At 44.4% G+C, this 25,157-nt stretch overlaps 1 long non-coding RNA gene across 2 annotated transcripts; it reads left to right on the top strand.

The window, feature by feature from the left end:
- LOC138990512 (uncharacterized) lies at positions 1-23,716 on the top strand. Of its 2 annotated transcripts, XR_011466656.1 has the most exons (4): positions 1-264; positions 1,595-1,929; positions 14,495-14,574; positions 23,533-23,716. It is a non-coding gene; the product is annotated as an uncharacterized lncRNA (long non-coding RNA). The 2 variants fall into 2 exon arrangements; XR_011466655.1 differs by lacking the exon at positions 23,533-23,716 and having other exon boundaries at positions 14,495-14,608.
- Positions 23,717-25,157: the final 1,441 nt, after the last annotated feature.

The following is a 25,157-nucleotide window of genomic DNA, read 5'->3' as shown; positions in this document are numbered from 1 at the left end:
TATAGGGTTGTACCTACTGTGGGCTTTGGTGGGGCACCATCCAAGGAAAGCTTATTGGAAATGAAGCCAAAGCAAAGGAAATGACCAAGAGATGAAGGGAGGATCGTGATCTTACTCTTTGAGCCTCTGGATCGGTCCATACCTGAAGCTGGAACTGTCGGTGTGATTGCAATCCAGTGGACCTGTGACTTCTCTTTTCGTAAGCTAATTTGATTTGGATTTCTGTTCCTTACTGTCAAGAATCCTGATTAATACAGTCCTTGGGTGAGTTACTTCATCTATCGTTGCCTTAGTTTTCTTATCTGAAAAAAAAGTACTGACAATGTGAAGTGAAGCAATTTATTGAAAAGCAACTGAGACAAATATAAAGGTTATACCAATTTCTGTTGTTGCCAAATAACATATGAGAATGCCTAGTTATTTCCCAACATCCATTTTTTGTTCCTTCATATTAACAGACCGCCAACTTCTAGTATAGCTTATTGTCACCTAGAATCACGGATAAATTTCCCAACTTCCCTTGCGGTTTGGTATAGTCACATGACTCAGTTCTGGCGAGTGAGATGTAAGTGGAAGCAGGTGGAGGCTTCCAGAAAGGAAAGGGTGTACCTGTCTCTCTCTCTCCTTGCTTCCTGCTGCAGGGATGCAGATAGGACAGATGGTGTTTCAGCCGCTATCCTGAGTCCTGTGGCTTTAAGAGTGGCAGGCTAGATGAAGCAGGCAAACGGAAAGAAACCAGGACCCTTGGGGAAACAGACTTAACATACCAGCCCCGGTCAGCTGACCTACAGAGTTCTTCTACACGAGAGAAGGAATGAACGTCTGTCTCACGCCACCAGTTCGTCATGCCTCTGTTATTTGTATCCAAGCCCCAGTTCAGTTGACAGTGCCATTTTCCCCACACCCTCAGCAAATTTAAAAAAATTTGGGGGGACTTCCCTGGTCCAGTGGTTAAGACTCTGCACTTCCAATGCAGGAAGTGTGGGTTCAATCCCTTGTTGGAAAACTAAGATCCCACAAGCTGCACAGCCAAAAAATAAAAAATAAATAAATTAACGTTAAAAACATTGTTTTCATTTTACCAATTAAAAATCGGTAAAAGTATTAAAAATTACAAATTATTATTAGTAAAAAAATATTATTTAAGTTGTTAAACTCTTAGGGCTTCCCTAGTGGCTCAATGGTAAAGAATCTCCCTGCCATGCAGGAGGCATGGGTTTCATCCCTGATCCGAGAAGATCCCACATGCCTGGGAGGCAACTAGATTGAGCCTGTGTTCTAGAGCCTGTGCTCCACAACAGGAGAAGCCGCCGCAACTGTAGAGTAGCCCTGGCTCCCACAAGTGGAGAAGAGCCCCAGCAGCAACGAAGACCCATCACAGCCACAAAATAAAATTAAAAAATAATTAAAATTAGTATTATTAAAAGTTTTTCATTTTACCAATCTGGTAGGTGAAAAGCAATGCCACTTTATAGCTTTAAATACATTTCTTGTAAGAGATGATCTTATTTTTATACGTTTATGAGCCATTTGCCTTTTATCTGTCTGTGAGCTGTTTTTTTTTTTTTTTTTTTTTTTTTGACTCTAATCTTAGGATGCCTCTTCCCTATGGTTGTAAAATAGTTACCAGCTGCTCCTGGCTTCTGTCTCATCCTCCCAACAACCTCAGCAGGGAGATACCACTTCGCTAGATGATCCAACAAAACTTTAGTGATTGTCAAGGGAATGAGAAGGCAAGGCACAGATGGGAGAAAACATTTGCAAATGACGTACCTGATGAAACACTGTTTTCCAAAATAGACAAAGAACTCTTAAAACTCCACAATAAGAAAGCCTACAATCCACAGAATGGGCAAAGGATCTGAACACATTCCTCATCAAAGAAGATAGTCAAATGGCAATGTCATCAGGGAAATGCAAACTCAAACTGTAAGTAAATATCATTACAGAGCTGTTAGAATGGCTAAAATCCAAATGACTGACAGCACCAAGTGCTGGCAAGACTGGGGATCGGCAGGAACTCTTGTTCGCTGCTGGTGGCAGTGCAAACATGGTACAGCCATTTACAAAAGTGTTTATTTCTATTTATTTATTTGGCTGCTCTCGGTCTTAGTTGCGGCAGGCAGGATCTTTTAGTGGCAGCATGTGGGCTCTAGTTCCCTGTCCAGGAATTGAACCCGGGCCCTCTGCATCGGGAGCGTGGAGTCTTAGCCACTGGACCACCAGGGAAGTCCCGGAATGGCCATTTGGAAGAGAGTTTGGCAATTTCTTATAAAATTAAACATGCTCTTACTGTATAATCCAGAAATTGTACTTTTTGGTATTTAGCCCAAATTAGTTAAAAACTTACATCTGCACAGAACCTGGGTCTCTGTTGCTACATGCGGACTTGTCTCTAGTTGCGGCAATCAGGGGCTTCTCTCTAGTTATGGGGCACAGGCTTCTCATTGTGGTGGCTTCTGTGTTGGGGCACGGGCTCTAGAGTGAGGGCTTCAGTAGTTGTAGCACAGGAGCTTAGCTGCTCCTTGGCACGTGGGATCTTCCCAGACCAAGGATTGAACCCGTGTCCCCTGCATTGCAAGGCAGATTGTTAACCACTGCACCATCAGGGAAGTTCAATAAATGTTTATAGGTGCCAAGCTTGGAAGCAAGCAAGATGTCCTTCGTTGAGTGAATAGATAAATAACCTGTGCCACCTTCATACAGCGCAAAATTACTTAGTGCTAAAATGAAATGAGTTGCCAAGTCACGGAAAGACGTCAATGCATATCAGTAAAGGCAAAGGATGGAGAAGGCAATGGCACCCCACTCCAGTACTCCTACCTGGAAAATCCCATGGATGGAGGAGCCTGGAAGGCTGCAGTCCATGGGGTCGCTGAGGGTCGGACAGGACTGAACGACTTCACTTTCACTTTTCACTTTCACGCATTGGAGAAGGCAATGGCAACCCACTCCAGTGTTCTTGCCTGGAGAATCCCAGGGACGGGGGAGCCTGGTGGGCTGCCGTCTATGGGGTCGCACAGAGTCGGACACGACTGAAGCGACTTAGCAGCAAGGGCAAAGGAACAGGCTCCGTACTGTGTGATTACAATTATAGGACATTCTGGAAACGGTGGAACTATGGAGACAGTGAAACAACCAATGGTTGAGGGATGAATAGGTGGAGCGTAGAGGATCTTTAGGGCAGTGAGACAGTCCTGTACCATGGACCCATGCCATTCTATATCTCAGGTGGCCCAGTGGTAAATTGTCTGCCTGCCAATGCAGGAGGCACAAGCGACGAGAGTTTGATCCCGGGGTGGGGAAGATCCCCTGGAGTAGGAAATGGCAAAACCAGTCCAATAATCTTGCCTGGAAAAGTCCACAGGCCGTGGAGTCTGGTGGGTTACAGTCCACAGGGTCGCAAAGAGTTGGACAGGACTGAGCGACGGAGCACGCACGGGCATAGAATATACACCAGTAAGACTGAACCCTGAGGTTAACTATGGACTTCGGGTGACAATGATGTGTCAGTGTGGGTTCACAGATTGTAGCCAACGTACCATCTGGTGGGGAATGCTGAGGGTAGAGAAGTGTGTGTGTATTAGGAGGGAGGGTATATGGGAATGCTCTGTACTTTCTATTCAATTAAAAAAATATATTTATTTTTATATATTGATTTGACTGCTCCAGGTCTTAGTCATGGCACCTAGGATCTTCAGTCTGTGGCAGCATGCAGAATGTTTAGTTGCGGCATGAGAACTCTTAGATGAGGCATGTGGGATCTAGTTTGAGGATCAGGAATCAAACCCGGGCCCCCTTTATTGGGAGCATGGAGTCTTAGCCACTGGCCTGGTACAGAGTCCTTGTGAATCAGAAACTGCTCTAAAAAAAAAAAGAAAAAAAAATTAAATCTATAAAAAAAAAACAAAGCAAAGCAGAGGGTTTGGGCCTGACTAGATGAACTTGGCTCACGTCTCTCTCTGATCCAGAGTGTGGCCGGGAAACTGAGCACGCAGGTTGAGGAAGCCCAGGTACACGGCCATCTCTGGAGGGAAATCAGTCCTCCAAAACCACATGGGAGAGGGATGGGGAGAGGTAGATGCCTAGAAAGAAAATAAAGTCTTGTTTCCTGAGAGGAGGAGAATGGATATTGGGAGTTGAAAACAGTGGATATTGACTTATTGACTATCCTTGACATTGAGGAGCCATCCGATCATCAGACAGAACAGAAAGTCCAGAGGCCTGGAGGTAATAAAAAAAGTCAGAGCTTTTGGGTATTTAATGAAGTCCCATTGAAGGTGACAACTTTGTTAATTTATTGAGCACCAAATATGGGTCAGAGAATATGCTTGAAGTTGTAGAGACTTTTGTGAATAATAACTCAGTGGACAAGTCCATTAATTTTCAAAGGCTTTCGTGTTTATTCAGTGAACATGTAGGAGACAGTTCCACCACTCCAAAATTAAATTACCCATGGCCTAATTAGAATATCCATAAACCTCCCAGATCATTACAATTTTAGAGAATTCCAGGGTTCAGAGGAAGCCAGAGCAGTCCCGTGACTCACCACAATCCCCACCCCCACCCCCAGGCTCCCAGGACACACAGCTAACTTTTGAACTTGACTGACTTATAATGACCACTTCAAGGAAAGAAAGTGCTCGCCAAGCGTTGCCCATGGTTACTCTTGAGGACCCTGCCCCTAACTGTGTGCGTCAATCTGGAGATTGTGTAATTGTTCAAAAGAGTGAAATTCAAACCAGACGGTAATGAACTGTTTTCACGTAGCCTTCAAAAAGTTGTTTTTACATAGGCCTTTTGAGGCCAACAAAACCAACTTTTGACTATCATGCTTTGAAATGAAACACAAACCCCTTTTATTCTGAGATTTAGTCTCTGGATACTTTTGAAGTGATTTTGTTAGTTTTTTAGGTTTTGCTTCACTAAGTCCCACATTATTCTGTCACCATCCGTGATAAAGAAGGCAACAACAATTCCTCTGCCTTCTCCACCCCAGATTGTTCCAGTTTCTTGGTTAAAGAGACATTTACCCAGAGGAGAGAAAGATGGGCCATATCATTAACCTTTTCAGTCCATCTGCGTTTATTAAACACTTAGTATGGACTTGATACATGAAAAAATCAAAGAAATGGACCCTACAGACCGTCCATAGAGGAATAAGACTCTCTCAGTGACAGGCTGTGTGATCTTCAGCTAGTTACTTCACATCTCTGAGCTTCTGTTTCCTGAATGTAAAATAAGGACATTTTATCTTCCTATATAATATGTTATATTATATACTATGTTCCTAAGGGCCACGCCGGGCCTCCACTGCTGCACTTTCTCTAGCTGCAGTCTGAGGGCTTCTCATTGCGTTGGCTTCTCTTGTTGTGAAGCACGGGCTCTAGGTTGTCAGCTTCAATAGCTGTGGAGCATGGGCTTAGTTGCCCCAAAGCCTGTGGAACCTTCCCTGACCAGGGATTGAACCTGTGTCCGTTGCATCGGCAGGTGGATTCTTAACCATTGGACCATCAGGTGGTTTACTTACTCATTTATTCAACAAACATAGTTGGAGCTTCTGCTCTGTGCCCCCATACTCTTTTAGGAAGTAGGGCCACACAGTAACCCTGTGAGTTATACAAGGATTTTGGTGCAGATGGAAGCCAGGCAGTAAACAGGAAGCCTTTGTACATGAGCATTTATGGTAAATTACCTACAGAAACCTCAGAAGAAAAAAACACGAGTCTCGAAGGCCACTGTATTACTTATCTATTGCTATGGTACAAACTCAGAGAAGGCAATGGCACCCCACTCCAGTACTCTTGCCTGGAAACTCCCATGGACAGAGGAGTCTGGTAGGCTGCAGTCAATGGGGTTGCGACAGGTTGGACATGGGACACGACTGAGCAACTTCACTTTCACTTTTCACTTTCATGCATTGGAGAAGGAAATGGCAACCCACTCCAGTGTTCTTGCCTGGAGAATCCCAGGGACGGGGGAGCCTGGTGGGCTGCCATCTATGGGATCACACAGAGTCAGACACGACTGAAGCGACTTAGCAGATTTAGCAGATGGTACAAACTGCCTCGAAATTTATGAGCTTAAAATAGTCAACATTTCTTGCACAGTTTCTGGGGTGGGGTCAGGAATCCAGGAGGGTTTAGCTGAGTGGTCAGGGTCTCCCCTTGGGGGCTGCAGTCACCTGAGGTTCAGTAGGACTGCAGGATGGGGCTCTAGCTCTTTTATGTGGTTGTTGGCAGGAAGTATGATCCCTCGCCTCACGGGCCTCTTCATAAGCCGGCTTCTGGCAGAGCAGCTGGCTGAGCAAGTGATTTAAGGAAGAGAAAGAGGGCACTTTCCTGGTGGGCTAGTGGTTAACAGTCTGTGCTTCCAGTGCAGGGGCCACCGGTTTGATCCCTGGTGGGAGAACTGAGATCCCACCTGCCACATAGAGTGGCCAAAAAAAAAAAAAAAAAAAAAAAAAGAGAGAGAGAGCAACCGAGACAAACTTGGTGTCCTTACTTGGTATCTTTTGTAAGTTTATCTCCGAAGCGACAATGTATCATCATTCTGCCTGATTCTCTTGGTCTTACAGACCTGCCCACCGCTCTGTGTGTGTGGGAGTGGGGAGGCCTGCACAGAGCCGTGAGAGCCAGTGGAGCAAAGGATCACTAGGGGCCACTTTGGGGTTTGGCTACTAAAACCCCTCTCCCATAGGTTTTTTTTTTTTGGCGATTTCTCATTTTAAGTCAGTATTCACCTTTACACTTAAATTTGTGTTCATCATTCTGTTCATTTGCTTGGTTCTATTTTTTTCTTTTTGCCCATACCTCACGGGATGTGGGTTCTTAGTTCCCCGACCAGGGATTGAACCTGTGCCCCCCAGCAGTGGAAGCATGAAGTTTTAACCACTGGACCTCCAGGGAAGTCCCATTTGCTAGTTTTTAAGGAAGGCTTCCTCAGATAGCGAAATCTTCAGGTCCCACTAAACCTGGGTCCATCTCTGGTCCCAAAATAAGTCTGCTGTTCGTGACACTAGGAGTGTTAGAGATTTTGCACGCAGGGTTGGAAGAAGATAGGACCCAGTCCAGGGAATTTGCTAGCTGAGGGCCTGCCCTGCCTGGGGGGGATGGTGTAAGTATCAGCTCCTCCCTCACAGTCTTCACTCAACATTTCTTTAGAAGCTTAAACTGCTGGAATCAAACCAGAGGTTTCCAGGAGTGACAAAGAGACAAAGTTGTGTGTGTGCACTGTGGTGCTGTATTTGAACATTTTGACAGTGATCAGGTGAAACTTTGCCAGTGCTGATCCACTCTCCTGTAAGTGTTTGTGCCTGGCAGGGGGGCTGGCCCAGTGATTGGACACTCACTTTCAAGTTAATTGACTTGTTTGGTCTCCTTAAACCAAGCAAGTGATGAAATGCAGTTTTTTTTTTTCCCTCTGTTTTCTTTCCTCATGCACTAAGAAAAACAAAGCTGGCTTTGAAACTCTAATGCATGTATTAATTTCTGAGGCTCCAGCTCTAAATTAGCAAAAACAAAACAAATAGACAAAAAAAAACTCCAGCTTTTTTGATCCTTGTTTGGGCCTCTGTGATCTGAGACGGACCTGGTTTCCCTGACCCCACACAAAGTAGATCGTGAATGATGTGTTGTGATTTGTTGTATAAAGGAAATGACCACCATATATTGAATATGCACTTTTTGTGTCACAGCTTCTGTATGTATTATCTTATTTGCCATTCATTTAACAGGCTAAGTTTAATGATCCCCATTTTGCAGATGAGGTTCAGAGAGGCTAGCTTGCTTACGTACAGTCACCCAGCAGAGAAACGACAGTTTGGGTATGAATGGAGGTGTGTCTGGCTTAGGAACTCATGTTCTTTCTCCTATGAGGCCCTCCTCCTTCCTCTGATTAAGTCAGATTCCTCTACTATATGACTTGAAAGCACCTGGTAGCTTTGCTGCACAGTACTTATTCAATTTCATGGTTATATTCCATTGTAACAGTTATCTATTGCTATGTAACAAAAAAAACGATCCCAAAACGCAATTGCTTAAAATGTGTTTTTTTCTTATGAGTCTTTGGGTATGGTTCTTCCGGGTTTGCTGGGACAGCCAGATGCCTGGGTCTTTTTCACCTCAGGTCTTTCCTTCAGTGCTTTTGGTGACCTGGGGGACTTAGGGCAGAGTTCCAAGTGAGTGAAAATAGAAGCTGCAAGGCCTTTCAAGGTTTGAGCTCCAGAACTCGTACAGTAGCCCTTCTACTCATTATATTGATGGAAACGGGTTCCAATAAGCTTCACGTGGGTTTAAACCATGTCACAGTGTTTCTCCAGTGTCTGGAACAGAGCTGGTACACAGAATATTTGTTGACATAAATAAGATGATCACAATGTATATTTCTCCTAGCACTGTGGAACTTAGAAGTTCCCTAAAATGGTGGTTATTCTTTTATAGCTTTCCCAGGGAACATAAGTAATATCGATGATTTTTACTGCTATCGGGACACCTGATTTCTACCAAATGGCACAGAATGATCTTCACTGTTCTTCCCAACCTGCCCCCAGTTCCCTGTTATCTGATACTTAGTATGCTAGCGATGCATTGCCAAATTAACAGAGGGGCAGTGGAAAATAAGAACGAAGAGTATGGCCATGGATTTCAAATCCTGGTCCTACCTCTTACTAGTTGTGGGATCTTGGGCAAGTCATCCAAGCTCTCCGTGCTTTTGTTTTCTCATCTTAAAACGGGCGTAATACTAGATATACATCTGGAAATTGATGGAAGAATCAAGTGGGTTAATACTTGCATAAAGCAAGAAGGGTTGGCATCACTATTATATAAGTGAAAGTTGCTCAGTCGTGTCTGACTCTTTGCGACCCCATAGACTATACAGTCCATGGAGTTCTCCAGGCCAGAATACTGGAGTGGGTAGCTGTTCCCTTCTCCAGCGGACCTTCCCGACCCAGGAGTTGAACCGGGGTCTCCTGCATCGCAGGCAGATTCTTTACCAGCTGAGCTATCAGGGAAGCCCAAGTATTCTTGCTTGGAGAATCCCATGGACCAGAGGAGCCTGGCAGGCTACAGTCTGTGGGGTCACAAGAGTTGGACGCGACTGAACGACTAAGCACAGCACAGCATTATGTAAGAGTTAACTGTTATTGTAAGAAACCTATAGGGCCTGACTTCAAGTTTCCAATGAGTCACTTTCTTAAGATACCACATGATCTTTTGAGAGCTGTTGTTCTCTGCCTTATCCAACAGTCTTCAGAGAATCAGGAAGCCATCAAGATGAGCTCTGAACAAGCGTAAGAGCAACCTTCGCCAGTTTACGGTTGGACAGCTTTAATGCACCAATTTCTAATTTCATTTATAGTGCTTAGATTTTTAACTGTAGTTTTCTATCCATATGAAGGAGGATGACTTTTAGAGAGAAGTCAGCTTTACAGGCTGACACAGAAAAATTCTTTTGTAGCATGGTGCTTTCCTTTATTGTATTATTATGTTATATTGAAAAATTTCAGACGTGTTCAAAAGGAGAGAAAAGAATATAACCAAGCCCTGTATCCATCATCTATCTGATGATTTGAGAAGCACCTTGCTGAAGATATGGTGGTCTGTCTATAAAATGGTGTACAGCAGGCTTTAAAAAGAAAAAAAGTCTTCTGTTATGGAAAAGATGTCTAAGAAAATTAAGAAAAAAGTTACAAAACAGTCTACACACTGTATTTCCATTTGGTATAAAAACAATGTGTTTTATTGGCACATATTTGCAATATCGTCATTTATTCCCACAGAGCCTGAAAGAGTGGGCAGGATTACCAAGCAAATTTACGGCTACGCAAGCCACACGCACACATGCACACACACAAGTGCACACACACGTGGGGTGGCTGGGATCAGGGGATTGGGTCCCTCTTCTCTCTGCCCATCCCTGAATCCAGTTCGGGCCTGGATGGAGCTTGCAATCTTGGGGTTCTTGGGGATGTTGTGGTTTGAAATGGCAACACTCTAGAATGCATTTGGAGCTGTCTTAGCAGGAAGCTGGGGCTTTTTTGGTGGCTCAGATGATAAAGAATCTGCTTGCAATGCAGGAGACCTGGGGTCAAGCTCTGGGTCAGGAAGATCCCCTGGAATGGCAACCCATTCCAATATTCTTGCCTGGGAAATCCCATCGACAGAGAATCCCATGGGCAGAGGAGCCTGGCGGGCTACAGACGATGGGATCCCAAAGAGCTGCTAACAATTTCACTTGCTTTAGCAGGAGGCTTCTTGGCTTTCTGAAGCTCTCAGAAGGGAGTGTTTTTGTAAGACACACACCTCTTTCTCATGTTAATGTCGGGAGCTTCCCTGGGCTCCACTTTCAGGTATTATCATTCTGGGCTGAGATGGGGAGGGATGGAGGTGTGTATCACCCACCCACCCCCACCCCCACCCCCCCCCCCGCCCCGCTCTTTGGCCTCCTAGGGGCTCCTGAGATGCTGGAAGTTAACATTTTGGAGTGTTTGCCTTGAACTTGTGTTTGCAACCAGGCTGGGGGATGGGTGCTGTTCCTCTGCACAGCTTAAGGATGAGGAAGCTGCAGAGAGTTCAGAGACGTTCCCAAGGTCACACTGCTCTGTATGGGCTGCCTTTGAATCTCAGTCTCTTAACCGCTATTAGACCAGCTGACTAAACACAAAGAATGTTCTAGAAAGACAGCAGAGACTGAGTTCAAGGTGGTTCCCTCAGGGGATGGAGCCTGGGCAGGGGGAAAGGGTGAGGGGAAGGGTGCAAGAAGGCTTTTAGTGTCCACCTACTACTTTGGCCAGACAGGTGATAATAGCAGAGTTGTAGCTAAGATCAAAGCACAGATTCAGAGCCAAGTGACCCGAACTCACGTGGGGCTTGACCACTTGACTGGCTAATGACTTGAGCAAGTGACTGCCTTCCCCTGCAATTCAGTGTTTCCCTATTCACACGGAGATGATGATCAATGTCTGCTTTCCTGGGGTTGCTTGAGAACTAAATGAGTTAAAGTTTTTGTTTGTTTTTGGCTGTGCCCTGTGTGGCTTGCAGGATCTTAGTTCTCTTGACCAGGGCTCGAACCCATGCCCCTGGAGTGGAAGCTCAAAGTCTTAACTGCTGGACTGCCAGGAAAGCCCCTAAATGATTTAAGACAGTCCTAAAACGCTTACAACATCTACAAAACACTTAGAACGGTGCCCTGTCACATGGTAAACACTGAACAAATTTTAACTAGTGTTATTCTGAGCATTGGTATTTTTCCATGAATATGTATTACTTTTAAAATAATAAAAATAATAGACTAGTTCTTTTAAAAGGTCAATACAATGTCTAATAAAGTTAGACATATACCTACCTTGCTGCTAAGTCACTTCAGTCGTGTCCGACCCTGTGTGACCCCATAGACGGCAGCCCACCAGGCTCCCCCGTCCCTGGGATTCTCCAGGCAAGAACACTGGAGTGGGTTGCCATTTCCTTCTCCAATGCATGAAAGTGAAAAGGGAAAGTGAAAAGCTCAGTTGTGTCCAACTCTTAGCGATCCCATGGACTGCAGCCTACCAGGCTCCTCCATCCATGGGATTTTCTAGGCAAGAGTACTGGAGTGGGGTGCCATTGCCCTGTAATTCTACTCTGGGGTTACGAGAAATATGTGCACATGACCACAAAAAAACTTGTTCAGGAATGTTCATTACAGCTTTTTCTCTTAATAGACCAAACTGGAAATGTCCACCAACAAGAGGACAGATAAGTAAATGGTGGTACAGTCAGAAAATGGAATGAAAAAGTGAAAGTGTTAGTTGCTCAGTTGTGTCCAACTCTTTGTGAGTCTGTAGAGTGTAACCCACCAGGCTCCTCTGTCCATGGGGTTCTTCAGTCAAAAATACTGGAGTTGGGTAGCCATTCCCTTCTCCCGGGATTCCTGACCCAGGGATTGAACCCAGGTCTCCTGCATCACAGGCAGATTCCTTGCCGATCTGTGCCACCAGAAAATGGAATATTCAGCAATAAAAAGAAAGAAACAGTTAAAAAAGAAAGAAAGAAACTGTTGATACCTCCAGCAGTCAATATGATTGAATCTGAAAAACATTATTTGGGAGAAAGAGCCCAGATGCATAAGAGTTCATTCTGTATGATTCTATTTATATCAAATGTAAGAACAGGCCAAGCTAATGGTGATAGAGGCCAGAATGGGGGCTAACTGGTTTGGGGGAGGGGGAGAAGGCAACTTTCTAAGGACGGAAATGTTGTGTGCCCCAGAAGCCATTTTGGTTGTCACAACCAGCATTTGGTGGATAGAGGCCAGAGATGCTACAAACATCCTCCAGTGCTCAGGACAGTCCCCACCACAGAGAATTATCTGGCCCCATATTTCAATGAGAAACTTTGGTATAGGGTTTAAGTTGCTTAAGCATGTCCAAGGATTTCTGCGTTCTCATAGATACTTGCCGTTATTATAGGCAAAATCTGAGTAGCAGGGATGAGTAGTTACCCTTGGGATAGGATTGTTGCTGGAAAGAAGCTATTCAGCCAGGAACTTTTTCCACCCTCCTTTGCATCGAGGCACACCCAGACAATTCATTCTTGCAAATAGAAGGAGCAAAAGTAATGTATGTTAGCTCGAGGCGAGGCAGTCAAGAAACACGTACTCTTTCCGCACTCTTTTCCCTGCCCCCTCTGGATGTAGACAGTGATGAAAAACTGTCAGTCAACTGGCAACCCAGCACAGGATGGCCCCTGAACAGGAGATAAAAGTCTGTTATGCAAACCCTGGAACGTTGGGGTTTATTTGTTACAGTGGCTCATATGATTCGAATAGAGTGTTCAACCAAAAATATAGTCTCCAAAGTGCAGATTTTCCAAGCTAATCTGTTAAGGAACAGTTAATCTCACTTGTAAATTCTCTGAGAGCAGAGATCATAGGATACACATTTTCTTAATCCCCCATAAGGCTAAGCACCGTGTATCTTCTTTCTTCTGAAGTCATATGGCTCAGTGGATTGGAAGAGATTTTAAGTATCCTTTTGTAACCTTTCCAAGACACATTTATTGGACCACAAAACACCAGCTCTCACACTCTCATCCCATGTCTTCTGGGGTAGTTACCTTACCTGATGCTCCAGACTTGGGTTCAGACTGACTGAAGTCAATCAATGTATTTTCATCTTCCAAAGAATTGATGTTTTTGAATTGTGGTGTTGGAGAAGACTCTTGAGAGTCCCTTGGACTGCAAGGAGATCCAACCAGTCCATTCTGAAGGAGATCAGCCCTGGGATTTCTTTGGAAGGAATGATGCTAAAGCTGAAACTCCAGTACTTTGGCCGCCTCATGTGAAAAGTTGACTCATTGGAAAAGACTCTGATGCTGGGAGGGATTGGGGGCAGGAGGAGAAGGGGACGACAGAGGATGAGATGGCTGGATGGCATCACTGACTCGATGGACGTGAGTCTCAGTGAACTCTGGGAGTTGGTGATGGACAGGGAGGCCTGGCGTGCTGTGATTCATGGGGTCGCAAAGAGTCGGACACGACTGAGAGACTGAACTGAACTGAACATCAGTCTTTGGGTCACAGATGGGCACATAACCAAGTCAGAGCCAACATGATATAGGATTGTAGCTGAGGCTCCTGCACGGAAACAATTCCTTCTCTTTCAAGAGAGAACCCTGGGGATTTCCCCAGTGGTCCAGTGGTTAAGAATCCACCTTCTAATGCAGAATACGTGGGTTTGAGCCCTGCTTGGGAAACCTGGTGGCTCAGACAGTAAAGAATATGCCTGCAATGCAGAAGACTTGGGTTCAATTCCTGGGTCAGGAAGATCCCCTGGAGAAGGGAATGGCAACCCCCTCCAGTATTCTTGCCTGGGGAATTCCATGGATAGGGGAGCCTGGCGGGCTACAGTCAATGGGGGTGCAGAGTCGGACACAACTGAGTGACTTACACACACCGGGGAACCAAGATCCCACATGCCTCAGGGAAGCTAAGCCTGTGAGCTTCAACACTGGAGCCCACACCTTCTTGGGTGGACCATGTTCCACAATAAGAGAAGCCCGCACACTGCAATGAAGACCCAGCACAGCCAAAAAACAGAGAGAGAACCCTGAATATATTCTCTCTTTGCCCAATCGTTGCTGTAGGTTTGTGAGTCTTCCATGAAATCACTTTGCTGACAAGACAGCAATGCTTGGAGCTGACAAGGAGCCGCAGGTAGAGACGGTTCCCAGGGGCTCAAGCAGGGTCAGGACATACATTCTTTCTGCATTTCTTCTCTGCTTCACTCAGCATCTTAGCTTTGGTCACTTGTGGTGACAAAACGAAACCCACAGTTCAAAACATTCTAATCACAATGTCACATACCTCTGTTTACAAGAAAGACCTTTCCCAGGAGCACTCAGCAGATTTCTCCTCTTATTGGTCTAGAGGGTATCACGTGACTGTGCCCCACCAATCACTGCAAGGTGTCTGTGTCCCCATGATTGACTCTATCTCTCATGCCTCTCTTTTTCAGGTTGAGGCTGGGACCAGGACCCATCTTCCTGGAAATACATGGCCACCAGAAGAAAACCTGTTCACAACCAGAATTCCAATGTAAATAGCAAGAATTTTTTTTTTTTGAGTAGGCAAATATAGTGTCTGCAATTATAAATATTTAATTATGGTTATTTGTGTATAGCTATATCAGTCAATTGGCTTCCGACATGGCTCAGTGGTAAAGAATCTACCTGCCAATGCAGGAGATGCAAGAGACTCGGGTTCGATTCCTCGGTCAGGAAGATCCCCTGGAGTAGGAAATGGCAACCCACTCTAGTATTCTTGTCTGGAAAATTCCAAGGACAGAGGAGCCTTGTGGCCTACAGTCCCTGAGGTCCCAAAGAGTCAGACACAACTGAGTGATTGAGCACCCATGCATATTGGTCAATTCCAAAAAATAGAAAACTTTCACAAAAGAACAAAAAAAGGAGAAATTGATGGGCTTGCACAATTCAAAAGTTCAAGGGCTTCAGCTTCAGATATGGCTGGATCCAGGAAATGATGTCCTGAATACATGTTCTTACTTTTCATCTCTTGTTCTGTTTGCCCTTTATTCTTGGGCAAAAGTTCACTAAGAGATGGCCCCAGAAGTAATAAGCTTACTCCTTACTTAGCAACTCTTAGGCAGTTGTTTTAACAAAAGTTTAAGAATTGGCTTGGATCACAACTCTGTCCTTGGCCACGGTCTCACTGGCCAAGCATAAATCCTGTGTTCACCTCTTGAACATGAGGTCATCACTATCTCAAAACAGATTCACAATGTGGGAAAAGAAGCCAAAAGGCTACTAAACTGGACTTGGAGTGACTGGATGACCCTGAGGGCACCTCCCGGTCCCAGCATGCTTTGTCCAAGGCAGAGGATTCTGGAGCTTCTCAGACTTCCTTGGTTTCCTTCACTGATTCCTCCCTGAGACTGAGACTTGGTCTCTCTTTCTCTGTACTTAGCCTCTTAGGCCACTGCTTCCCAAAGCCTACATCTGGGGTAGGGAGGAGGGGTGGGGGTCTTTCTAAAATTCAGATTCTGATTCAGCATCTCTGAGTTGGAACCCGAGATGCTAGGTTTCCATGAACCTCACTTTGAGTAGCAAAGGATTACAGTGCTTCCTGGATTTGCTCTCAGCTTCGAAGGAAGCCACAATTGGCTTAGGAAGAGAATTAGATCATATGAACTTTCCTTTTTAAAGAAATGTAAATTAAAAGGTGAATCAACTTAAAGAAAAAAAAAACTATTAAGGAATAAAAAAGTGATTTGTGGCCACGGCAAGATTCCTAAAGGCATTACACGACCGACTGATATCTGTGGAACTCTGCTAGAGCCAAGCTCTCTTTTGGACTTTGAACCGAGCTGGACAAAGATTTCTTGCATGAAAGCTGGTGCTACAGAAATCTTTCAAAGACAGACAGTTGCTGCTTCCTCCAGGTCGGGCTTCAAAGTCCAAACAGCCTTTATTCACAGCCTCTTTAAAACCTGGGGGCAATTTTTGTTTTCCTCCAAATAAGACCTTAATATTTGGAAGAGAAGGCATTTTGTATACTAACTGCCAGTTGCAAGAACCAAGCGGCCAAGGCATCTGGCTTTTGAAGTCTTGCCAAACACACTTATAAAAGTTAGCAGCCCAGGCAAGACCCCAGAGTAGTGTCCAGAATTTGAGGCCTGGAATGATCCTAGCTGGTTTATTTTCTGGAAGTTTGCCTTTGCTGACCAGGCGGATTTAAGCCCCACTCAGTGTTGTAAGGAGTGTGTGTGTCTGTCCTGGGTTGCTCTTCTTTGACTCATTCAATTATAAACACCTGATTTCAAGGAACCATGGCTCATGTCAGCTTGGATTTATCCCTGGAGCATCACATATTTATTTTGGAGGTGGTTGACGTGGCAGAAAGAGTGCCGACGCACCCCAGAGGGGAAGTTTAAGCATGTTTTTTCTGACCTCGGTTTGCACCAGTAGTCTCCCTAAAATCATACCTCATTTGGATTATTTTGGTGAAAAGTGCAAACTGATTTTAAAAAGTGTATCTTTATTCTACAACACTGTTAAATACTGCTAAATCTGGATAATAGGGATTATTTTTTTGTTTGTTTATTAAAAATTTTTTTTTGGCCATGCCATGTGGTTTGTGGGATCTTAGCTCTCCAACCAGGGATTGAACCCAGGCCCTCAGCAGTGAACGTACAGAGTCTTAACCACTGGATCACCAGGGAATTCCCTGGGGTATTTTTAAAATGCAGATTCTGATTCAGCAGATCTGAGTTGGGGTGTGAGGGCCTATATTTTCATGGACCACACTTTGTATTTATTTATTTAGATAGAAATATAGTTGGTTTACAATGTAGTGTTAATTTCTACTGTATGGTAAAGTGACTCAGTTATACACATGTATACTTTCTTGTTTTATATTCTTTTCCATTATGTTTTATCCCAGGAGATCAGATACAGTTCCCTGTACTATATAGTAGAATCTTGTTGTTTATCCATTCTAAAAGTTATAAATAGTTTGCATCTAGGAACAAACCTTTATCGGCAAAGTAATGTGTCTGCTTTTTAATATGCTTTCTAGGTTTGTCATAGCTTTTCTTCCCAGAAGCAAAGGTCTTTTAATTTCATGGCTATAGTCACCGTCTACAGTGATTTTGGAGCCCAAGAAAATAAAGTCTTCCACTGTTTCCAGTGTTTCCCCACCTGTTTGCCATGAAGTGATGGGACTGGATGCCCTGATCTGAGTTTTTTGAATGTTGGGTTTTAAGCCAGCCTTTTCACTCTCCTCTTTCACCTTCATCAAGAGGCTCTTTAGTTCTTCTTCGATTTCTGCCATAAAGATGGTGTCGTCTGCATATCTGAGGTTATTAATATTTCTTCTGGCAGTCTTGATTCCTTCTTGTGATTCATCCAGCGTGGCATTTCAAGTGATGTACTCTGCATAGAGTACTTCTGCTTTATTGGCTATGCCAAAGCCTTTGACTGTGTGGATCACAACAAACTGTGGAAAATTTTTCAAGAGATGGGAATACCAGACCACCTGACCTGTCTCTTGAGAAATCTGTATGCAGGTTAAGAAGCAACAATTAGAACTGGACATGGAACAACAGACTGGTTCCAAATAGAGAAAGGAATACGTCAAGGCTGTGTATTGTCACACTGCTTATTTAACTTATATGCAGAGTACATCATGAGAAATGCTGGGCTGGATGGAGCACAAGCTGGAATCAAGATTGCTGGGAGAAATATCAATAACCTCAGATATGCAGATGACACCACCCTTGTGGCAGAAAGCAGAGAACTGAAGAGCCTCTTGATGAAAGTAAAAGAGGAGAGGCTTAAAACTCAACATTCAGAAAACTAAGATCATGGCATCCGGTCCCATAACTTCATGGGAAATAGATGGGGAAACAGTGAGAGACTTGATTTTTTGGGGCTCCAAAATCACTGCAGATGGTGACTGACTGCAGCAATGAAATTAAAAGACGCTTGCTCCTTGGAAGAAAAGTTATGACCAACCTAGACAGCATGTTAAAAAGCAGAGACATTACTTTGCCAAGAAAGGTCTATCTAGTCAAAGCTATGGTTTTCCAGTAGTCATGTGTGGATGTGAGAGTTGGACTATAAAGAAAGCTGAGCCCCAAAGAATTGATGCTTTTGAACTGTGGTGTTGGAGAAGACTCTTGAGAGTCCCTTGGACCGCAAGGAGATCCAACCAGTCCATCCTAAAGGAAATCAGTCCTGAATATTCATTGGAAGGACTGATGCTGAAACTCCAATACTTTGGCCACCTGATGTGAAGAACTGACTCATTTGAAAAGACCCTGATGCTGGGAAAGATCGAAGGCAGGAGGAGAAGGGGACGACAGAGGATGAGATGGTTGGATGGCATCACTGACTCAATGGACATGAGTTTGAGTAAACTCCAGGAGTTGGTGATGGACAGGGAGGCCTGGTGTGCTGCAGTCCAGGGAGTCACAAAGAGTCAGACATGACTGAGTGACTGAACTGAACTCGGCATAGAAGTTAAATAAGCAGGGTGACAATATACAGCCTTGACATACTCCTTTCCCAATTTGGAACCAGTCCGTTGTTCCATGTCTAGTTCTAACTGTTGCTTCTTCTTGGCCTTATATCCTCTTTTTTCCCCTAATTAAGCATTTATTTTGAGATATCTGAAGATTCATGTGAAATTGTAAGAAATTACATAGGTCCTGTGTACCCTCTACCAAGTTTCCCCCATAGCAACATCTTTCAAAGGTATAGTACAATATCGCAACAGAAAGTGGACGCTGATTCATCTTCCTCAACACCAGAGTTCTCATGGAGCTGCAGGGTGTTTGAGGGCTGAAGGGATTTAGTCTGTGGGCATTTGCTTTCTTAGGAGAATAATGCTTGGAACACAATTGAAACTTCTAACTAATTTGAATTTAACAATTCAGTATAGGGCTTCTTACATTTTCCCAGGACTTAACTCAGGCTCAGACGCCAGGTCCTGGTCACCTGGTTTCCATAGCTCATTGGCAACTGGAAATTTAGCACAGTCATGGTTGTTTTTGCTTCTCTCTCAAGGATTTTCAGATAAGTAGGGACCTGATCCTAGAGAAAATGCTTTGGACCCAGGGGAAGCTAAACGGTGGCTTTAAAACAAAATACCTTCATTTAAAAAACTTTTTGGCCATGTCGTGTGGCTTCTGGGAACTTAATTGCCTGCAGTAGCAGTAGCAGTGTTACTCACTCAGTTGTGTCTCTTTGCGACCCCACAAACTGTAGCCTGTCAGGCTCCTGTATCCATGGAATTCTCCAGGCAAGAATACTGGAGTGGATTGTCGTTCCCTTCTCCAGAGGATCTTCCTGATCCAGGGATCGAACCCAGGTCTCCTGCATTGCAGGCAGATTCTTTACCATCTGAGCTACAGGGAAGATCAGGATAGTTCCCTGACCAGGGAGCGAACCCGGGCAGTGAAAGTCTAATCACTGGAATGCCAGGCAACTCCCCACATATCCTCATGTTAGTTGAGAGGAAATTATTACGCCCAGCTGAGAATATGTAGGTCTCCCCTCGGAGTCATCAACTATCCTAATTTTCCCAGGATTGAGGTGGTTTCTGGCATGTAAGTGCTAAAACCAGGAAAGGTCCTGGGCTAATAGGGAGGAGTTGGTCACCCCACACTCAGCTCAGATTTGGAGGATGGAGGGGAGATTTCAAAAGACAAAGATTAAGAGAAGCAACAGTTCTGTTCTTTCAGATACTTTTGGTTTGCTTTTTCCTCCTACACAGTTTGAGAGCTCCATGTACACAGAGCCCATTTTTCACCTGTAGGTCACCAAGCATCTATCTGCTGAGAACAAGGTCTCTGCCCTCCCTCATGGAAATACATTCATCATTGTGTTCAGGAAATTCATCATGAACATAAAACTGTTTTCTACTACACCCTCTTGTGCTCAAATTTCCCCAGCTGTCCTAGTAAACTTCTTTATAGCTGCTTTTTTGGAAAAAAAAAAAAAAATCAGGAGTTGAGAATCGAATATTGCTTTTAATTGTCACAGCTCCTTTGAATCTCTCTCTCTTTTTTTGGCCATGTGTGCAATCTTACTTCCCCAACCAAGGATTGAACCTTCCCCCTCTGCAGTAGAAGTGCTGTGTAGTAACCACTGGACCTGCAGAGAAGTCCCTTTGAGTCTCTTTTAGTCTAGATACAATCCAGCCTCCTGGCCTTCCTTTACCTTTCAAGACAATGATTTTTTTTTCCCAGAGTCTAGGCTAGTTCTACACCATGTCCCTTAGTTTGGGATTTGTCTGATTGTTTTTCCAGGTTTAGATTCTGGTTAAATATTTGGCCAAATATTGTACTACAGAGGTGATAGTGTGTGTGTCCTTCTTGGGAATAATTTTTAAATTTATGAGAGCTGACAGCCCAGCCCCTTAGAGGGGAAAGTACTGAAATCACTGAAAGGAGAAGTACCTTGGTCAAGGTCATATTTGCTCCTTTATTGGTGAATCTAGACTCTAACTCTGGTCTCCCATGTCCCTCTGAATCTACATTCTTGGTCTGTCTTCTCTGTTCTTGGAAACTGATTGTTTTACCTCCCTCCACAGTATACTTTTTTTTTCTTTCTGGTCAGAACTCTGCTTTTGAAAAAACAAAACCTTTTTTCCTCATTACTTTTGCACAACAAGGCCTGGACTGCTATTGTTTGCTGCAAACTTCTTTGCATCCGATTCTTCCTCTTTTCAAGATAAGGCCTGTTTTTTTCCCAGGGTTTAGGGAACCACACCTATAAGAGCTGTTCCAGGCTCTCCAGCATTGTTTCCCTTTCTTTGATAAGGGCCTTTGCTAAGAGCTCTCCCTTTGTCTCTTACCTGTCTCCACTTAAAGAGTCATACTGTTCATGGGGGTTCTGAAGGCAAGAATACAGGAAGAGGCAGAAAGCGAGATGGGAGAAAGCAAAGAGGAATTAAAGAGCCTCTTAATGAGGGTGAAAGAGGAGAGTGAAAAAGCTGGCTTAAAACTCAACATTAAAAAAACTAAGGTCAAAAAACACACAAAACTAAGGTCATGGCATCTAGTCCCATCACTCCATGGCAAATAAATGGGGAAAAAGTGGAAAGAGTGACATTCTATTTTCTTGGGCTTCAAAATCACTACGGATGGTGACTTTAGCCATGAAATTAAAAGACATTTGCTCCTGGAAGGAAAGCTATGACAAACGTAGACAAGATAATAAAAAGCAGAGACATCACTTTGCCAACAAAGGTCCGTCTAGTCAAAGAAATCTATGGTTTTTCCAGTTGTCATGTACGGATGTGAGAGTTGGATCATAAAGAAGGCTGAGCACTGAAGAATCAATGCTTTTGAACTGTGGTGTTGGAGAAGACTCTTGAGAGTCCCTTGGACTGCAAGGAGATCCAACCAGTCAATCCTTAAGGATATCAACCATGAGTATTAATTGGAGGGACTGATGCTGAAGCTGAAACTCCAATACTTTGGCCACCTGATGCAGAGAGCTGACTCACTGGAAAAGACCTGGATGCTGCGAAAGATTGAAGGCAGAACGAGAAGGGGGAGATAGAGGATGAAATGGTTGGATGGCATCACCAACTTGATGGACATGAGTTTGAGCAAGTTCCGGGAGATAGTGAAGGACAGAGAAGCCTGTTCATGGTGTTCATGAAGCCTGCAGTTCATGGGGTCGCAAAGAGACAGACACGACTTAGCAACTGAACAACTCAGAGAGTCACTTTTCTCTGAGTTTGGCAGCATGGCCATTTCTGTGACGATGGGTCAGTCATTCCTGTGTTGTGCATTCTTGAGAGCCAGTTAGCAACCATCCCCCAAAATCAGGGCTTAAACCAAAGGTTCTGACACTGGAGAATGTTAGGATTTCCTTGGTGGTCTGGTGGTTAAGAATCCACCTTGCAATGTTGGGGATGCAGGTTCCATCCCTAGTCAGCGAACCGAGATCCCATGTGCCCTGGAGCAACTAAGCCCAAGCTCCACAATTGCTGAGCCCACATGATGCAATGAAGATCACATCCCCCTGTGCTGCAACTAAGACCCAACACAGTTAAATAAATAAACAAATAAATATTAAAAAAATAAATAAAACTTGAAAAGTGCATCGGGGCTTCCCAGGTGACTGAGTGGTAAAGAATCTGCCTGCCAATGCAGAAGACTCAGGAGACTCAGGTTTGATTCCTGGGTTGGGAAGATCTCCTGAAAGAGGAAATGGCAACCCACTCCAGTATTCTTGCCTAAAGAATCCCATGGTCAGAGGAGCCTGGCAGGCTACAGTCCATGGGGTCTCAAAGAGTCGGACACGATAGAAGACTGAGCCCACATGCATGCAAATACATCGGAGCCACCTGCAGGGCTTGTTCAGTCACTGATTGCTGGCCCTACAGCCAGAATTTCTGTTTCAGTCACTGGGGAGGGGAGGATGTGCATTGCTAACCTGTTCCAGGCGAAGAGGATGCTGCTTGTCTAACAGCCTACACTTTTAAGAATCATTGACTTGGAATTCCTCGGTGGTCCAGTGGTTAGGACTTGGTGCTTTCACTGCCAGGCTCAGAGTTCAATCCCTGGTTGGGGAACTAAGATCCTGCAAACTTTGTGGTACCAGAAAAAAAAAAAAAAATCACTGCCATAAGTTGGCATTTATGTAATACTTAAATGCTTCTATTGAAGTAAATTACAGACATTATAACACGCACAAACCTGATAATCCCCTCTTCCCAACAGCTCAAAACCTCTACTTTCCCTTCTTCCCACTTCAAACTAATCTCTTGAAGTTTTTTCCTAGCATCCCATATCCATCCCTTTCTCCTACATCATCCAATTCCAAGCTCACATCAACCTCTCACCCTGATGCTGCAGCCAGTTCCTCTCTGGTGTCTTCTCCAACTCCTGCCCACCCCTCTACCCACCTGTCACCCAAGTGATCTCTGAAACCTGCAAGTCAAACCATGTCTGAAAACACATGTGTTTTCTCTGCTGAAAACACATCAGCGGCTATTGCTATTAGAATAAATTGCAAACTTCTTTTACAACAAACCAGAACCTGCCTGTCCCAGCCCCCTGCCTCCCTGCTGGAAGTTATCACCTACTTCTCCTGCACCGGAGTCCTCCAGGCTCTGCACACAGCAAACCATTTGCTTGAATAAATGGGTAACCCTGGTTGCCTCTAGGGAGGGAACCTCGTTAATGTAAGAAATAAGTAAATACAATAAAAAACGAACCAAAGAAGTAGTTCTGGGGAATTTCCTGGTGGTGCAGTGGCTAAGGCTTTGCACTCCCAATGCAGGGGGCGAGGGTTCTGGCCCTGGGAACTAGATCCCACGTGCCTCAACTAAAGATCCTGGTGAGCTACAGGGAAGACCGAAGCTCCCTCGTGCCACAGCTGAGACCTGGCACAGCCAAATAAATATATATATATATTGTTTTAAAAAGAAGTAGTTCTGTGATTGCTCTCTAACCTATCATAATAATCCATGTATTTCTTTTCCTTTCTTACATGTATTTTTTGCCACACCCTGCAGTGTACAGGATTTCCTGACCAGGGATCGAGCTTGTGTCCCCTGTAGTGGAAGTTTGGAGTCCTAACCACTGGACTGCCAGGGAAGTATTTCTTTTTATGGCACTGATTATAATCCGTAATTATCTTGCTTCTGTGTTCAACTTTTCTTTCCTGCCCCTGCCCCATCACTAGATTAGGCTCCCTGAGAGCAGGGAGTGTGCCCCCTCCCTCCCTCCCTCCCTCCTCCCCTCCCTCCCCCTCCCCACTGGGGCTCACCATTCTATTCCCAGGGCTCAGCAGAGTGCCTGGTGGATGGCAGTTATCTTCACAAATATTTGTGGAATGAATGGATCTTGTATAACAGGGACAAGGTGGGGAGGAATGTGTAATGAAATCACCTGGAGATTTAGAACCTGCATACTTGGACTCCAGACCTGTTGGGACGGAGCCTTCCGAGGTTAATTACCGTGTAATGCACTTTGAATGCCAGACATCCTCTGCCAACTCCCTTGCCAGGCGGTTGTGGCTGCTTGAACATGTCAGAGTCAGCAAAATAATGCCAGAATTGGTTTGCTGGGTCAGGACTTAGCTTTTCTGCCTGCAAAATGGGCAGAGTGAATTAAAGTCAGCTTCAGTCTTTCTGGTGGCTCAGGCAGTAGGCAGTGGCACCCTACTCCAGTACTCCTGCCTGGAAAATCCCATGGACGGAGGAGCCTGGTAGGCTGCAGTCCATGGGGTCGATGAGGGTTGGACACGACTGAGCGACTTCACTTTCACTTTTCACTTTCATGCGTTGGAGAAGGCAATGGCAACCCACTCCAGTGTTCTTGCCTGGAGAATCCCAGGGACGGGGGAGCCTGGTGGGCTGCCGTCTATGGGTCGCCCAGAGTTGGACACGACTGAAGCAACTTAGCAGGCAGTAAAGAATCTGCCTACAATGCAGGAGACCCAGGTTTGATCCCTGGGTCTGGAAGATGCCCTGGAGAAGGCAATGGCAACCCACTCCAGTATTCTTGCCTGGAGAATTCCATGGAGAAAGGAGCCTGGTGGGCTACAGTTCATGGGGTTGCAAAGAATCGGACACAACTGAGCAGCTAACACTTTCAGTCTTTCTTGTGATGTTTTTATGATTTTTGCCATATACTTGTACCATCAATAATTTTTTTAGTATTTTTCTTAAGATCAACATTTATTTTTGGTTATATGCATTTTATTTTAAAAGGAAATATTCTATCAGTGTATAAGCATCCTTTGATATAAACAGAAAGTAGAATAAAAATAAAGACAGTGAAACAACCTAGTGTGAAAACATTTTGGCCAGCTACTGTTGCCTGCTGGAAGCTTTAGAATTTCAGATGGTTTTTCCTTTGTTAAAAAGGAAATTACACTCCACCGAGACTTTCTACTAAAGGGGGAAGAATTGGAAGATGGTGTTAAACATGGATGATTTTCTCACAGTGCTATTTTGTGATATCTGGATATTTTACCAAGAATCCTCTCACCTGCCTGCAGGGAAACATCTAATTCAAGCAGCTCATTTCAAAAGTGGGGAAAACAAGGCCCATAATGGGGAATGGAATTTCTCCAGCACACTCATTGGGAATTTATCAAGTGCTTTGGACTGGGAGTTTTGGTAATAGGGGCTGC

Source organism: Bos mutus, chromosome 13, assembly GCF_027580195.1.
Source record: "Bos mutus isolate GX-2022 chromosome 13, NWIPB_WYAK_1.1, whole genome shotgun sequence".
Taxonomy (NCBI): Eukaryota; Metazoa; Chordata; class Mammalia; order Artiodactyla; family Bovidae; genus Bos; species Bos mutus.
This window is presented reverse-complemented; position numbering and strand designations above follow the sequence as displayed.